The sequence below is a fragment of the Balaenoptera acutorostrata genome, chromosome 1 (genome assembly GCF_949987535.1).
Source record: "Balaenoptera acutorostrata chromosome 1, mBalAcu1.1, whole genome shotgun sequence".
NCBI classification, from domain to species: domain Eukaryota; kingdom Metazoa; phylum Chordata; class Mammalia; order Artiodactyla; family Balaenopteridae; genus Balaenoptera; species Balaenoptera acutorostrata.
In genome coordinates, this window is record NC_080064.1 from 36,309,551 (window position 1) to 36,327,268 (window position 17,718).

The 17,718-nt window shown below is 41.7% G+C and overlaps 1 protein-coding gene across 6 annotated transcripts in view; it reads left to right on the top strand.

Moving 5' to 3' along the window:
- ST3GAL3 (ST3 beta-galactoside alpha-2,3-sialyltransferase 3) overlaps window positions 1-17,718 on the top strand; it is a 239,793-nt gene that overhangs the window by 100,332 nt on the left and 121,743 nt on the right. The window contains exon 1 of one of the 6 annotated variants that reach the window (XM_057557904.1): window positions 4,618-4,660. The exons of the other annotated variants lie outside the window; for them this stretch is intronic. The gene's annotated coding sequence lies outside the window, so the exon portion shown is untranslated. Of the gene's footprint in view, window positions 1-4,617; window positions 4,661-17,718 lie in introns of those variants that run through there. 6 annotated transcript variants of the gene reach the window in all.

A 17,718-nucleotide genomic window follows, 5' to 3' on the forward strand; every position in this document is an offset into this window, starting at 1 on the left:
CTAACGATGACCTCAGAATAACTAAAGGGAAAAGCTGAATAGCTTTTCAGCATGTACAGTGAAAAATGAAGGGAGATCAAGAACCTTCCATCCTTTTGCATTGGTACCAATGTGTTAGAGGTTAAAATCTTAGAGCTGGATTAGAGAGTTCTTTTTTGACTTTTTTTTTTTTTTCTGATATTACAAGTTACATGTTCACTCTGGAAATTTTTCAAAAATACAGAGAATAAATATCATCTATAATTCTTTCACCCAGAGACAACTGTTGTTCACATTTAGTTAACTTGTAGCCTTTTTTCTTTACATTTAGATTGAAAATTTTAAAAGAGATTATTTCAGGACTGCTTGTGAGTACAAAGAAAGTAAATTGAAATTGGAAAAATACTTGTCAACTGTAATTAAAATTTGAGATGCTGTTTTTATTGTTGCTCATCTGGGCAGTCAACCCCTCAGAAAGGCTTTCCTAATCTTCATCCAGGTGACTGTGATCGCTCACCTAGAAAGCGCCTAGGGCCCTTTCCTTATTCCCCCTGCACTGCTTTGTGGGAATGCTTTTATCTTTCGAGGATGAGGCCAGGCTGGAACATCTGAAGCTTCATGGTATAAGGACATTGCAAGGTTGACTTGAATTGAATGAGAATCTGTGTGCAGGATGGATCTCTCCCCTCACCAATTTGTGAAGTATCACTCAGATAACATCACCTTTGAAAGAAAGCAAAGACATTTACTAGTTTATTCCTTTGTTTAATGAACATATTGACTACCTTCTGTATGTCAGTCACTGTCCTAGGCATCAAAGCCTCAAAATGAACAGACAATCCTTATCCTCAGGGAACTTGCAGTTTAAAGAGAGAAAAAGACCAGTAAACAAGGATTATAATGCAGTATAAGAAATGCCATAATAGCAGTGCAATGATGGCCTAAAGAGAAGGGGCAGAACTGATCAGAGAAGCCTTCAAGAAGAAGGGATGATTGCGTTGGGTCTTAATAGGAAAGTGGGAGTTTTTAATGCAAACAGGCAGAGAAAACAGTATGTTTGGTGTCTGAAGACACAAAGGTACATATCTCTTTGGAGAAATAGAAGTTGTTTGGCATATCTGGAGAATGAGGCATTTAGAGGTCATAAATGAGCCAAAATGGTAAAGATCTTGAAGGTCAGAGCTTGGAGTTTATCTTAACAGGCTACGGGAAGCCACTGAAGCATTTTAATCAAGAGCAAAGACGTAGTCAGGTATACTTTTTAGAAAAATCATACAACAGTATGAAGGATGATGGAAGTGGGCTAAGCTGGAGGTAAGCATGTGGTTAAAGGGCCTATCAGAACAGTCCTAGCAAGAAAAGGATAGGCAGATGTCCACAAAAGGCAAATCTATAGAGACAGAAAGTAAATTAGTGGTTGCCTGGGGCTGGAGGTGGGAACAGGGCATGACTGGGCACCTGGGATCTTCTGGGTGATAGAAATGTTCTAAAGCTGCATATGCTGGTGGTTACACAACTCTGTAAATTTTCTAAAAATCATTGAATTGTACACTTAAAATGAGTGAATTTTATAGTATGTAAATTATACCTCAATAAAGCTCTTTTAAAAAGAGAGAGGGCTTCCCTGGTGGCGCAGTGGTTGAGAGTCTGCCTGCCAATGCAGGGGACACGGGTTCGAGCCCTGGTCTGGGAAGATCCCACATGCCGCGGAGCAGCTGGGCCCGTGAGCCACAATTACTGAGCTTGCGCGTCTGGAGCCTGTGCTCCGCAGCAAGAGAGGCGGCGACAGTGAGAGGCCCGCGCACCGCGATGAAGAGTGGCCCCCGCTTGCCACAACTAGAGAAAGCCCTCGCACAGAAACGAAGACCCAACACAGCCATAAATAAATAAATAAATAAATAAATAAATAAATAAATAAATAAAAGAGAGAAAAATAGGGGCTTCTCTTCTGAAAGGGCACAGTAACATTGAGAGGAAACAGATGTGGGAAACATTGATAAAGAAGTAGAATTTGTAAGAGATGTTGATTGTATCTCATACAAGGTAGGATGGTCACCTATCTGATTAGACAAGTGTTCTAATTTTGCTTCTACATTTTTGTGAAAGAATAGAAAAGTCAACCTTACCTTTTACTTGGTAGGTTTCAAAGCATATGGATCTACCCTTAACTGGCAGTACAGAATATCTGCCTCTGGATCCTTATCAAAAATTGTATCCTGGGCTTCCCTGGTGGTGCAATGGTTGAGAGTCTGCCTGCCAATGCAGGGAACACGGGTTCGAGCCCTGGTCTGGGAAGATCCCACATGCCGTGGAGCAGCTGGGCCCGTGAGCCACAATTACTGAGCCTGCGCGTCTGGAGCCTGTGCTCCGCAACAAGAGAGGCCGCAATAGTGAGAGGCCCGCGCACAGCGATGAAGAGTGGCCCCCGCTCGCCGCAACTAGAGAAAGCCCTCGCACAGAAACGAAGACCCAACACAGCCATAAATAAATAAAAATAAATTAAAAAAATTTGTATCCTGCAGCTCTCTGCTACCCAGTTCTTAATAAACACTTGATTATGAGAAAAAGTGATTATGAAGGATTACCTGAAGGAGTTGAAGTTGATCCATTTCTTGAGGCACTTTCAGCAAACAGTTATTGCCTGCCAGGTGTTATGCTGGTAACATAACAGTGAATAAAGCAGATATAGTGTCTGCCTTTATGGAGCTTATAGTCTAGCAGTACAGACAGATGACTTACAGTTATGATAACTCTTGTGTCAGATTTCCATGTGCAATAAGAGAAAATGACATACACCTGAGATCTGAAGGATCATGCTGAGGTGGGATGCTGCCTGTGGTGTAGACGCTGGTCCTCATGCAGCCAGCTAGCATTCCTTTGTAGTGAGTGAGCTTTTTTTTTTTTTTTTTTAAAGGGAGCATGGGTTTTATTTATTTTTACTTATTTATATTTGGCTGCATCGGGTCTTAGTTGTGGCACGTGGGATCTTCGTTGCGGCACGTGGGATCTTTCGTTGTAGTGCATGGGCTCTTTGTTGCACCGTGCCAGCTTCTCTCTAGTTGTGGCATGCGAGTTTTCTCTCTCTAGTTGTGGTGCGTGGGCTTCAGAGCATGTGGGCTCAGTAGCTGTGGCGTGCAGGCTTAGTTGCCCCACAGCATGTGGGATCTTAGTTCCCCAACCAGGGATCGAACCCACATGCCCTGCATTGGAAGGCGGATTCTTTACCACTAGACCACCAGGGAAGTCCCATGAGTGAGCCTTTTGAATGTGATCCCTTTTGAGTCTGGGGTCTCCGGGGTTATTTTGGGCCTTAGATTATCTTGGTGTCCCTTATAATTGCTTTTATTGAGCTGTGTGTTGGCCTATGCCATCATTTGTATTGCTCCTGTTGTAAGAAACAGCCATAAAAGATTCACAATTACTTATTATAGAAATGTTGTAGAAGTTACAGTCTTCAACATCGTGCAGCATCCCCCTTTCTTAAGACCCATAAGAGGAATTTCTTTCTGATCACCGTATAGTATTTGCTTTTATGTATGCTTTGCTCTTCTGGTGGCTCTGAGGCGCCCTGTCCCATTCTGCTTCAGGTCTCCACACAGAGCATCCTCTCTGCCTGGAATGCCTATTCCTTCTTGTCGGGTTTAACCCTTACTTATCCTTCAGTTCTTAGTTCAGGTGTCACTTCTTTAGGGAGGACTTCCCTAACCAACACCCACTCCCCTTCCAAACTAGGTCTCCTCCTAATAGAAACTTTCTGAGCACTCTTTTCTTTTCTTTTTTACTTAATCAGTTTTTAGTTGAATAACTTGTTGGGTAACTTTTTTTCTCTTAGACTGATGACAGATCCGTGAGCGTAGAGACCATGCTTTTTTTTGTTTGCATCTGGATCGCAAAGTCATAGTATAGTATCTTGCACATAGTAGATGCCCAATAAATATTTACTGAACAGTTGAATAAATGAATGAATGTATGTATTGTGAGCACTCAATCTTGTTTATTTTCTCATTTTCTTTAGCTGTTTGGGAGCTCAGGCCTCTGATTCTACCTGTAGCGTTTGTTTAGGTCCTCATGGCATGCATTTTGTGCACTAACATTCCCCTGACTATATAATATTTTTCCTTCCTTTGACTTCTTCATTTTAAAAATTCCAGTGTGTACTGTAAATTCCTCTAAGTCACTTTATGCCTTTGTGGGGAAGAAATAATAAACATTGGGTATATGAATAGGAAAAGGAAACAAGTCAAAGGGAAATGTTAGTGCCTTTAACCAGATGCAGGAGGGAAGTTTTCTTTTGCTTTGTTTTAATTTTATTTTCACTGTGAGAAGCAAAAAGAAGTAAACGTGTCCCCTAATTTGGCAGGAAATGCCTCTGAAGAATTTGGGGCATATCTCTGCCCTGAGATGTTCCTCCCGGTGGCACGAGGCCTGGGCTGGGCTCGGCAGGGCCTCCTGGCCCAGTGGTGGGTGGGATGGACCAGTGGAGGCTGTCTGTGCAGCTGAGTTCCAGTCCAGTTGGCTTTTCCTTGGGAGAGGGTTTGGGCAAAGCCAGTGGGAACTTGTTTTTTTGTTTTTGTTTTGTTTTGTTTTTACTTTAAGAAAGAGAAAGAAATGAACTTGTCCTCTTGTGTTGCAGATTCATTGGTTCTTTCCTTTGACTCCGCTGGACAAACACTAGGCTCAGGTACCAATCCCTCCCCTTCTATCATCCTTTCAGCACTCAGCACTGGCCGCATTTGAAGTGGAGCCTAATGAGGTGGGGGAGGGGGCGTCTGGGGAGGGCAGTGGAATATCTCAGTATTGTGGGAAAATCTCAAGAAGCATTTCTAGGGACCCACAGTCTAGGAGGCAGCAGTGGGATGCAACATCCAGAAGACTTCGCCAATTGCTTTAGAACTGTGCACTAAGGAGTTTGCAGTTGATGCCTCTTCCTCATTCAGGGTGGTCCGGGGTCATAGAAAAGGTGTCTGTTTCCTGTGCACATATCCTGTCTCAGAGAGTGGGGCAGAGGGCGTTGAGAGACCCCACGCTCTGGGCACGCTGGAGTAGCTAACCATCAGGGCTCTCCAGCAGCATGCCAGGCGGGTCAGAGTATCAGCGCTTCCTAGGAACATACACCCTGTTGCGTGTTCACATGCACACCCCATATACTCAAATACACACCTCCTCCAGGACGGGCACTGTACTATGCACATGTGCCGACGTACTCCTGCTCTTCCCTGTGTCAACAGTGCAGGACACACAAATTGGCACACCCGCTGCTTTGACACAAATCACCCAGGCTCAGTGGAGCTCAGCTCTCCCCTGTCTGAGGCAGTCTGCCTGCCCCACACCACTGTGCTGTTGGCAGTGAACAGAAAGAGAAGATACTTTGATTCTTCAGCTTGCTGCCATCGTGTCCCTGTGGGAGCCCCAGAATGACTTCACCTCGTGAGGAGAGCATCTCTATGTATCAGGTCTTAATTTTTAGCTGAAGACGGTGGTCCTCGTACCTTAGGTGCTGCCTATGAGTAACAGGGAGACTTTGCTGGCCTGTTGAGGGCAATTAACCCATTTTGCTGTCCTTGACTGCAATAGATTGATGTTTCACAAAGCAGCAATGAGGTTCAGGCCACTGTAGCAATGTGGACAAGGGGAAGGATGATCAGAGAATATGATCACAGCTGCCACTGTTTGCTGAGGGCCTACTGTGTGCCAACACTATGCTAAGTGCTTTACACACATCTTGCAAGGTGGATAGTACATCTTTAATTGTAAAGAAACTTAATTCTCAAAGACTTGAAGTACCCTGTCCAGGGCCACTCATATCAGTCCACCCCTAGAGCCTGCACTCTCTGCCTTGTCATCTTGCTGTCTCATACTTTGATGCTTGAGGTGTCCTCATTGAAATGCTGAGATGGGAGAGGTTGCCTTAAGACAGAATGGACCTTTAGAAAGAGTTTTTAAGTAGATGCAAAGTTGTGTCCATTCACATAGGAAAAAACTGATCAATTTTATTACATTAAAGTAGAACTTCTGTTAATCAAAAGATACCATTAAGAGAGTAAAAAGGCAGAGTGAAAAAAGACATCTATAACACAAATAGCCAACAAAAGGCTTGCTTCCACAATAAAGAACTACAAAAATCAATGTGAGTAAAGAAACAACCCAGTATAGAAAAAAGCAAAAGACCCCAACAGGCACTTCCCAAAAGAGGAATCCAAATGGCCAATAACCCTATGAAAAGGTGTTCGATTGTATTACTACCTAGGGAAATGCAAATTAGCATTTCAGTGAGATACCACTGTACATCTACCAAAATAGGAAAGCTTGAGAAGCTTGATATTCCAGGGTTGGTGAGGAAGTGATATGGTGGAAACTCTGAGTCTCTACTGGTCAGTGGATAAGTTGATTACAACCACTTTGGAAAAAAACTATGGTAGTGTCTAGCTAAATTTGAATATATACATACCCATGACCTGGCATTTCCTCCCCTAGGTATATTCCCTGCATAAATAGATACTTATATATATATACCAGGATATATGTATAAGATACATGTGTAAGAATCTATCTCTGTCATTGAGTGCAGCTAAAGGCCTGGACAGAATGCATTTAGCAGCTATTTGAAGACTCTGAAATATAAATAGTAGTAGACAGATTGGGGAGAAAACTAGAATTAGAAGTACTGCCACCCTGGCAGTGAATTTCTCATTTTTCCTCTGTCCTGGACTTGAGACAGCCCAAAATCCGGACACAAACAGAGTGGACATAAGGGCACAAATGGAGAGAATTCCAGAAGACCTCTAGTTATGGCTAGAGTCTGGTTGGGAAAGGGGCTCTAAGGCTCAGACAGGGATGGGAAATCCTGAGGGTTGTTTTTCTCTGTTTTCTCATGCCCTAGTCCCCAGGCAGTCCCCTCGGTGGTGGCGATGGCAGTGCCCAGTAGCAGCAGTGGGGCCTTCAAGCACCTAAAACTGAGGAAGGGAAACTTTCTTCTTTGATCAAATCTGCCTCTCTGTAATCCCAAGAAGGTGGGGTGAAATCCAGTTGCTTTTTTCTGTCTCTGCCTTCCTGCTGCTTGGTCCCAGATTTGGGTACAGTTCAGGAAATGTGTGGCAGAAAGTGTAACTAAAACCCCAGATTTCTGGCCAGAGGACCAAAAAGGGGAGGCCCAATGAACTGGAAAGTACAAGGAGAGCAGAGAGGAAGGAGCTCAGGAAAATGACTCCATAAAGTTGTGTATGAACTTCTGGGCTAACCCTGAGCTGTGCATGTGTGCATATGATTCTAACCAGCACACCAAAGACTTTGAGAACTGAACTAAGGGATAAACCACCACCTGAGTCCCAGACTGGACACTTGGTGGTACACACCTGAACAGGCTTTGAAAATGGAACTGGCATTGAAACCACAACTCAGAAGAAGGCTGGTCAGAACTTGCCAACTAAATCCAACCTGCTTGATTGTCTGGTAAAACAAAAATATCAACATTCTCCACTGAATTTAAATAAGACCTAAAGTTTCATGACATAATATTCAAAATATAGAGGATACAATCTAAAATTAATTATCACATGAAGAACTAGGAAAATCTCAACTTGCCTGGGAGAGGTATCAGAGGATGCCGATGCCAGGGCTTCCTTGGTGGTGCAGTGGTTAAGAATCCGCCTGCTAGTGCAGGGGACATGGGTTTGAGCCCTGGTCCGGGAAGATCCCACATGCCATAGAGCAACTAAGCCCGTGCACAGCAACTACTGATCCTGCACTCTAGAGTCTGCAAGCCACAACTACTGAGCTCACTTGCCACAGCTACTGAAGCCCACACACCTAGAGCCCGTGCTCTGCAACGAGAGAAGCCACCACAATGAGAAGCCCGTGCACCGCAACAAAGAGTAACCCCTGCTCGCCACAACTAGAGAAAGCCTGTGTGCAGCAATGAGGACCCAATACAGCCAAAAATAAATAAATTAAATAAATAAATAAATAAATAGATGCCGATGCTGAGATGACACAGATGTTGGAATAATCTGACAGACTTTATAAATCTATTTATTTATTTATTTTTGGCTGTGTTGGGTCTTCGTTTCTGTGCGAGGGCTTTCTCTAGTTGCGGCAAGCAGGGGCCACTCTTCATTGGGTGCACGGGCCTCTCACTGTCGCAGGCTCTCTTGTTGCGGAGCACAGCCTCCAGACGCACAGGCTCAGTAGTTGTGGCTCATGGGCCTAGTTGCTCCGCGGCATGTGGGATCTTCCCAGACCAGGGCTCGAACCCGTGTCCCCTGCATTGGCAGGCAGATTCTCAACCACTGTGCCACCAGGGAAGCCCGACAGACTTTAAAGTAGCTTTTATAAAAAAAGCTCCTGCCCCCTTTCCCCATCTCTTCCATCTGGCTGTTGCTGAGTTGAATCCTTTCATAACAAACTGGTAATCTAGTAAGTAAACTGTTAAAAAAAAATGCTCCTAAAAGTAAGGGTAAACATTGTTGACATGAATGGAAAGATAGAAAGTGTTAGCCAAAAAAATAACCCCATGAACCAAATATGTATATATAAACCAAATGGAGATACAAGAAAAAAAATACGATAATGGAAAATTAAGAAACTGCTGCATGGGCTCAATCACAAAATAGAGATGACAGAGGAAAGAATCAGTAAACTCGAAAATAAAGCAGTAGAAACTATCCAATCTGAACAACAGAAGAAAAAAGATTAAAGAAGCTGAACGAAGTCTCAGTGACTTATGGGACAATACTGGAAGGTTTACCATCTGTGTCATTGGAGTCCCAGAAGGAGGGAAAGAGTGCGGTACAGAAGAAATGTTTGAAAAAATAATGGCTTAATCTTCCCAAATTTGGTGCCCAAGTAGGCTTTATTCTGGGAATGGAAGGCTGGTTCAACATTCAAAAATCAATCAGTGTAATCTACCCTATTAACTGTCTAAAGAAGAAAAACTACATGGTCATGTCAATTGATAAAGAAAAAGCATTTGGTAAAATTCAACATCTACTCATGATAAAAATTTTCAGCAAACTTAGAAGGGGACTCTTTCAATCTGATATAGGGCATCTACAAAAAACCTACAGCAAACATCATACTTAATGGTAAAAGACTGCTCTCCCCCTAAGATCAAGAACCACTCCTGAAAGTCCTAGCCAGTGCAGTAAGAAGAAAAAGAAATAAAAAGAATACAGACGGGAAAGGAAGAAATAAAACTAACCGTCTTCATAGGTGACATGATTGCCTACATAGAAAAATCCCAAGGAATCTAAATGTTTTTAAAAACACCTAGAACAAATAACTGAGTTTAGAAAGGTAAAAGGATGCAAAATCAAAATGCAAAAAATTAATTGTATTTCTGTATATTAGCAATGAACAATTAAAATTAAAAAAAATTTAGTAGCCCTCCCCCAAAATGAAATAATTATGTATATATCTAATGAAACATGCAGGATCTGTATGCCGAAACTTGTTTCTCTCCCATATTTTCTTCCCCGCCTACCAAACTGTTCAAGCCACAAAGCTAGTAATCACCTTAATTGTTCCTCTTCCTCACCCTTTCCTACATTTTCTGTCTTCACGGTATGTCCTTGTTCAACCACTTCTTTCTAGCCTCACTGTCCAAGGTACCATCTTTTCCCTCCTAGACAAGCAAACATCTCCTAACTGGTCTCTCCGTGCTCATTGATTGCCTCCCAGTGGTCCATTCTCCATGTTGTAGTCAGAGTCATCTTTTAAAAATGTAAATCAGATCATGTCGTATTCCCACTGAAATCACTCCAGGTTCAAACTCCATGACCTACAGGGCCCTACTTGCTGGCTCCTATGCCAATTTCTGTCTAATTATCTCAACACTTTCACTTTACTTCATTTGCCCCTCACTGCCCTCAAGCCACATTGGCGTTCCTGCCATTCCATGAATATGCCAGGTCCCTTCCTGCCAGAGGGCCTTTGTACTCACTTACCTTTCGCTTTGCACGACTGTCTCAGGTCTCTGTTCAAATGTCATCTCTGCAAGAAGGCCTTCCCAGAACACTTTTTCTAAAGTAGTCTACTCTCTTTTGACTCCCAGCCCTTCTCTAAGCAGGTATGTCTTTATTTTTTCTTAGCACTCATCCTTCCTTCAAATTATGTGCTTGTTTATCTTATTTAATTGGCCCCCCCCCACTAAAATGTAAGCTTCATGTAACCAGGGACCTTGCCTATCTTGTTCATCACTGTGTCCCTGGAACTTGGAACAGTACCTGGCACATAATAGGTGCTTAGTAAATATTTATTGAATGAAGAATAGAAAAATAGAAACAATAATGTCCATCACTTAATGGATGCTTAAGGATTACATAAATAATGGCACATTTATACAGTGGAATACTGTGCAGCCATTAGAAATGATGATGCAATTTTATTTTTATTGACATAGAAGATATCGAGAGTATTACTGAGTGAACAAAACAGGAACAAACAGCATGTATATTGAGGCCACAGGTAAGTACAATTATATATGCACATTCACACATATATTTGTGGAAAGAGATTTCTGGGAAGGTACTCACCAAAATATTTGCAGCAATTAACTTTAGATAATGGGAGTTTTGAATGGTTCTTACTTCATTCTTTTTAAGTTTTTTACATTTGGATTTTTGCAGTAAGCTTGTGTTATTCCTACAACTGGGAAAAATAAAATTACTTTTGTTTGGAGAGAAGGACTGTGTCTGTGCTTAGTGGTTATTTTTATATGTCTACCCTACTAGGTGGTAAGCTCCATGGAGTTTCAGATACAAACTGCAGAGTGAGCCATTTTTTCTGTTTCCTGTCCCAGCTGCTCTTTTGACATGCTGTCCCTCCTAATCCTGCAGCTTAATACAAGATGCCCTGGCATGGTCTGGACACACTTGATATCATGAGTAGAACTGAATTTACTGTATGCCCAGCTCTAGACATCTTCTTTTCTTCCCAGGATAGAAGGGAAATGGTGCATGACCTCTTTGCTTGCATTGGGATGGGGCTTCTACCTACCAGTGGAGGTTCGACACTCCATTGGCCCCCAGTACCGTCACAGCTGTGCTGTGCTTGGGTGGAGGGCGCATAGTCACAGGGGACCTCGTCTTATCAGGACCTTCTCGCTGGGCCTCTCTCCTCCCCCACACCAATGTATACCCATTTGAGACTGGATTTCAGTTTGTGAACTTCTAAGTTATTTTACCGGGTCAGTTAATTTAGTCTAGGTCAGTGAATTTTTCTGTGTTTATACAACTGCTTTTCCTATTTTAGTTTGTCTTTGATTAACTGATCCTACGTTATAATTTGTTTTCCTGACTTGAGATGATGTGGGAGCTGTTTGCACTTTGGCCAGCCCCTCTTGGGTCTCTGTGGACTCCCATGGTTCATGTGTGGGCATGGCTAGGCCTTTTGACACCACCCTTGGGCGGGGGGTGGGAGGTAAGGGTAGATAATTGCTCTCATGGCAGCTCTCCTAATATGAGGGGGTCTGCTTTCCTTGTTTTCCTCTGAGAGTCAGTGTAGAGTAATGTAAAGAAAAGAAGCTGCAGAGCCAGACCTGGGTTGGTTCAACCGCACCCAGCTGGTCCATGTGCTGGTTGGGGATCTTGAACACATTGTTTCCACTCTCTAAGACTCTGTTTCCTCCTCTGTAAAATGGAGAAAATACCCACCTCATAAGGGTTGTAAGGGTTAAACTGAGAGTGTAGGTGAAAGTACTTAGAGCAGCATGAATTCACAGTAGATGCTCAATAAATAGTAGTTCCCTCAGTTCTTCCCTTTGTCTGGCATGTCCATTTGCAACTGTTGCCAACTTCCTCCTCCACCCAAGCCAGGATATATATTACTTATGTTTGACATAGCCCATGAATTTTATTCGAGGCTGTACAGTGCCTTTTCTTTAGAAAAGAGGGATCTATTTTGGTTAGGATAGGTCCTCATTCCATTTATCTCTATGCCCTTTGCACTTAGCAATTCATCATATCTCAGAGGTTGGAGCCAAAGACCCCTTTAAAGAAGCAGAGCTTCTTCTCTTATATGCTTGGAGTTTTCTTGCCTAATGGCCTATCCTGCTTTTCTGGCTTTTGTGCGTTCTAATATGAAGCACTGCAGTTTCCTGATAGAATAAAGTCCATGTTTTTTCCCATATACTAAACTTTATCTACTTCAATAATGTTTCTCAAACTGGCCTTCCTGGGAAATATTCATTGTTGTCATCGGCAGCAGTTATTTCATAAGCATCTGCTTTGTGCAAAGCACAGTGACAGCCCATGGGAATTTGTGGTGGCTCTTTACAGTGATCAAAGGAGGTGGGTCACTGGGGACTGAAAGGGCCAGTCGCACAATTGGCTCATGATGTGCACCTATATTCCCTGAAAGTCCATTTCAGGGCTCAGTGGCCTAAGAGTGGAGCTGGAGTAGGACACTTTCTCTCGGGGAGCTCCCCCTTCATCCTAGAATAGGATATCACTGTGTAGTCAGTACCCCCAGCTGTTTAAACATGAGAGCATAAGTAGAAAGTGATAACATTTGTACACCCTGCTAAGATAAAAGGAGGGGACTCAGGGTTATTTAATCAGGGCATTGTGAAAACATTTAAAATTTTCTTTACAGTATAGAATTATGATGAGCAAAATGAAATACAAAGTATTGTGGAATGTATTAAATGTTGAATTGCTATAAAACATAAAAATAAATATTTTTAAGTTTTTAAGTTAAAAACTTGAGCTTGTTTCAATGTGTGTTAGTTTTTATCTCAGGATTTATGCCTCTCAGGTGGTCAGTTTTCATAAAGATTCCAAATATGCTTGAAGAGAATGTGCATTCTCCACTTGTCAGGTGTAAGGTACTCTGTGTATCCACTAGTTCAAAATTTATTCACTGTTCTGTTCAAATCTTCTGATTTCTCACTGATTCTGTGAGCCTGATTCTTCAGTGGTCTATAAGTTCCCTGTTATAATGACAGGAGACCCATTGTATATTTCTCCTTATAATTCTATTAATTTTGCCTGATACAGAGACATTATTAGGTGCATACACACTTTACTTTAGTGCATGGCCTCCTTTTGTTTATGTCCAGTTTCTGAACCTTCCAGGAGTTTCTATGAGTTTAGAACACCAACTTCTTCCTTTGAAATGCCAGTGGAAGAGTTAATGGTTAGTTTCAAAGACAGTAAGCATCTGAACAGGCACTTTATGCATTCACAGGTCTGACGTGGTACAGGTGTGGAGGAGAAGAGCAGAGATTTGCATCATGCATGCCACTTCCCACCTGGAGCCAGGCAAGGGACACACATGTGCTCCTTGATCAGGGCTTTCCAGCCTGGCTGAGGCAGGGAGCCTAAACCACCAGACTAAACATCTCCCCTTCACTGTGCAGCTGTGGTCTTGCTGCTCTGACACCTGCGAGGAGAGTACCTTCAGGTGCCAGGAGAGCTGTACATATACATCAGCGCACATTGTGCCTGGTGACTTGAGAGTCCCAGGATCTTTTTTTTTTTTTTTTTTACTTAATTTTTAGTTAATTTTTAGAGTATGGTTGCTTTACAATGTTATGTTAGCCTCCACTGCACAACAAAATGTATCAGCCATGGACATACAGATATCCCCTCCCTTTTGGACTTCCCTCTCATTTAGGTTACCACAGTGCACTAGGTGACTTCCCTGTGCTATACAGCATGTTCCCATCAGTTGTCCATAAATGGGTGTTGAATTTTGTCAAAAGCTTTTTCTGCATCTATTGAGACGATCACATGGTTTTTATTCTTCAGTTTGTTAATATGGTGTATCACATTGACTGATTTGCGTATATTGAAGAATCCTTGCATCCCTGGGATAAATCCCACTTGATCATGGTGTATGATCCTTTTAATGTGTTGTTGGATTCTGTTTGCTAGTATTTTGTTGAGGATTTTTGCATCTATATTCATTAGTGATATTGGTCTGTAATTTTCTTTTTTTGTAGTATCTTTGTCTGGTTTTGGTATCAGGGTGATGGTGGCCTCGTAGAATGAGTTTGGGAGTGTTCCTTCCTCTGCAAGTTTTTGGAAGAGTTTGAGAAGGATGGGTGTTAGCTCTTCTCTAAATGTTTGATAGAATTCACCTGTGAAGCCATCTGATCCTGGACTTTTGTTTGTTGGAAGATTTTTAATCACAGTTTCAATTTCATTACTTGTGATTGGTCTGTTCATATTTTCTATTTCTTCCTGGTTCAGTCTTGGAAGGTTATACCTTTCTAAGAATTTGTCCATTTCTTTTCTTTCTTTTTTTTTTTTTTTATTTTTGGCTGAGTTGGGTCTTCGTTGCTATGCACAGGCTTTCTCTAGTTGCGGTGAGTGGGGGCTACTCTTCATTGCGGTGCGCGCGCTTCTCACTGCAGTGGCTTCTCTTGTTGTGGAGCTCAGGCTCTAGGCGCGCGGGCTTCAATAGCTGTGGCGTGCGGGCTTCAGTAGTTGTGGCGCACGGGCTTAGCTGCTCCGCGGCATGTGGGATCATCCCAGACCAGGGCTGGAACCTGTGTTCCCTGCATTGGCAGGCGGATTCTTAACCACTGTGCCACCAGGGAAGTCCATGTCCATTTCTTCCAGGTTGTCCATTTTATTGGCATAGAGTTGCTTGTAGTAGTCTCTTATGATGCTTTGTATTTCTGTGGTGGCCGTTGTAACTTCTCCCTTTTCATTTCTAATTTTATTGATTTGAGCCCCCTTCCTCTTTTTCTTGATGAATTTGGCTAAAGGTTTATCAATTTTGTTTATCTTCTCAAAGAACCAGCTTTTAGTTTTATTGATCTTTGGTATTGTTTTCTTTGTTTCTATTTCATTTATTTCTGCTCTGACCTTTATGATTTCTTTTCTCCTACTAACTTTGGGTTTTGTTGGTTCTCCTTTCTCTAGTTCCTTTAGGTGTAAGGTTAGATTGTTTACCTGAGATTTTTCTTGTTTCTTGAGGCAGGATTATATTGCTATAAACTTCCCTCTTAGAACTGCTTTTGCTGCATCCCATAGGTTTTGGATCATTGTGTTTTCGTTGTCATTTGCCTCTAGGTAATTTTTGATTTCCTCTTTGATTTCTTCAGTGATCTCTTCATTATTTAATAACGTATTGTTTAGCCTCTATGTGTTTGTGTTTTTTACATTTATTTCCCTGTAATTTATTTCTAATCTCATAGCGTTGTGGTCAGAAAAGATGCTTGATATGATTCCAATTTTCTTAAATTTACTGAGGCTTGATTTGTGACCCAAGATGTGATCTATCCTGGAGAAGGTTCTGTGTGCACTTGAGAAGAAAGTGTAATCTGCTGTTTTCAGATGGAATGTCCTATAAATATCAATTAAATCTATCTGGTCTATTGTGTCATTTAAAGCTTGCATTTCCTTATTAATTTTCTGTCTGGATGATCTGTCCATTGGTGTAAGTGAGGTGTGAAAAGTCCCCCACTATTACTGTGTTACTGTCGATTTCCTCTTTTATAGCTGTTAGCATTTGCCTTATGTATTGAGGTGCTCCTATGTTGGGTGCATATATATTTATAATTGTTTTATCTTCTTCTTGGATTGATCCCTTGATCATTGTGTAGTGTCCTTCCTTGTCTCTTGTAACATTATTTATTTTAAAGTCTATTTTATCTGATATGAGTATTCTACTCCAGCTTTCTTTTGATTTCCATTTGCATGGAATATCTTTTTCCATCCCCTCACTTTCAGTCTGTATGTGTCCCTAGGTCTGAAGTGGGTCTCTTGTAGACAGCATATCGATGGGTCTTGTTTTTGTATCCATTCAGCAAGCCTGTGTCTTTTGGTTGGAGTATTTAATCCTTTCATGTTTAAGGTAATTATAGATATGTATGTTCCTATTACCATTTTCTTCATTGTTTTCGGTTTGTTTTTGCAGGTCCTTTTCTTCTCTTGTGTTTCCCACTTAGAGAAGTTCCTTTAGCATTTGTTGTAGAGCTGGTTTGGTGGTGCTGAATTCTCTTAGCTTTTGCTTGTCTGTAAAGATTTTGATTTCTCTGTCAAATGTGAATGAGATCCTTGCCGGGTAGAGTAGTCTTGGTTGTAGGTTCTTCCCTTTCATCACTTTAAATATGTCATGCCACTCCCTCCTGGCTTGTAGAGTTTCTGCTGAGAAATCAGCTGTTAACCTTATGGGAGTTCCCTTATATGTTATTTGTCATTTTTCCCTTGTTGCTTTCAATAATTTTTCTTTGTCTTTAATTTTTGTCAGTTTGATTAGTATGTGTCTTGGTGTGTTTCTCCTTGGGTTTATCCTGCCTGGGACTCTCTGCACTTCCTGGACTTGGGTGGCTATTTCCTTTCCCATGTTAGGGAAGTTTTCAACTATAATCTCTTCAAATATTTCCTTGGGTCCTTTCTCTCTCTCTCTTCTCCTTCTGGGACCCCTAAAATGTGAATGTAGTTGCATTTAATGTTGTCCCAGAGGTCTCTTAGGCTGTCTTCATTTCTTTTCATTCCTTTTTCTTTATTCTGTTGCACGGCAGTGAATTCCACCATTCTGTCTTTCAGATCACTTATCTGTTTTTCTGCCTCAGTTATTCTGCTATTGATTCCTTCTAATGTAGTTTTCATTTCAGTGATTGTATCGTTCATCTCTGTTTGTTTGTTCTTTAATTCTTCTAGGTGTTTGTTCTTTAGTTCTTCTAGGTCTTTGTTAAACATTTCTTGCATCTTCTCGATTTTTGCCTCCATTCTTTTTCTGAGGTCCTGGATCATCTTCATTATCATTATTCTGAATTCTTTTTTGGGGAAGTTGCCTATCTCCACTTCATTTAGTTGTTTTTCTGGGGTTTTATCTTGTTCCTTCTCTGGTACATAGTCCTCTGCCTTTTCATTTTGTCTATCTGTGAATGTGGTTTTCGTTCCAGAGGCTGCAGGATTGTCCCCCATTTGTTTATTTTTGTTTTAATTTTCATTATGCTAGGAGGTGGGTTAAAAAGATGTTGCTGTGGTTTATGTCAAAGAGTGTTCTGCCTGTGTTTTCCTCTAAGAGTTTTAATAGTGTCTGGTCTTACATTTAGGTCTTTAATCCATTTTGAGTTTATTTTTGTGTATCCAGAGTCTTTCTTATTACAGATTTGGGGTCAGTGGACTGCTGGTGAGAACTGGGCTTTACTGCCAGTTTCCCTAGAGATGAATTGTCCCTGTAGAATTGGTACACGCAAAATAGCATTTCCATCGTATAAGCTGAACTCACATGCTACTTCAAGAACACATTTGTATACAATGAGATGCTCTGGGATCTGCAACCTTGCCCAAACCCAACAGTAAGAAGCTCTGCTGCTGTATCTCCAGAGCATTATGCCTGTGACTTCCTGATCACTTTCTATTCTGGTTTATATTTCCTAAAGATTATGCTTAAGCTTTCCTGCTAGTCAGAGAACTCTATGAGGGACTGTGCATAGTAACAGCTTAGGAATATGTGGCATATTCAGTAACCACTTATGAATATGAGAATAGAATGCTTGTCAGATAAGATCCCTGGCTGGGTTGGAGATGGGGCAGTAATGTGTTACTCAGGAGCCTCCAGAAGTCTTTGTGGAGAAGGTTAAATTTTAGGCTTTTATAAATGACAGGAGGAAATTACCCTGACAAATTTGGAGTCATCAAAAAGGAACCCCAGAAACTGAAATTAAGGAAGAGTGCCTAAGAAGAGCCAGGGCAGGCTCTCCATAGGCAGGTGACTTTGATGTAATCAGCTGGATGGGCTGGGAGCCAAGAATGGCCAGAGCAAGAGAAGCACCACCTTAAA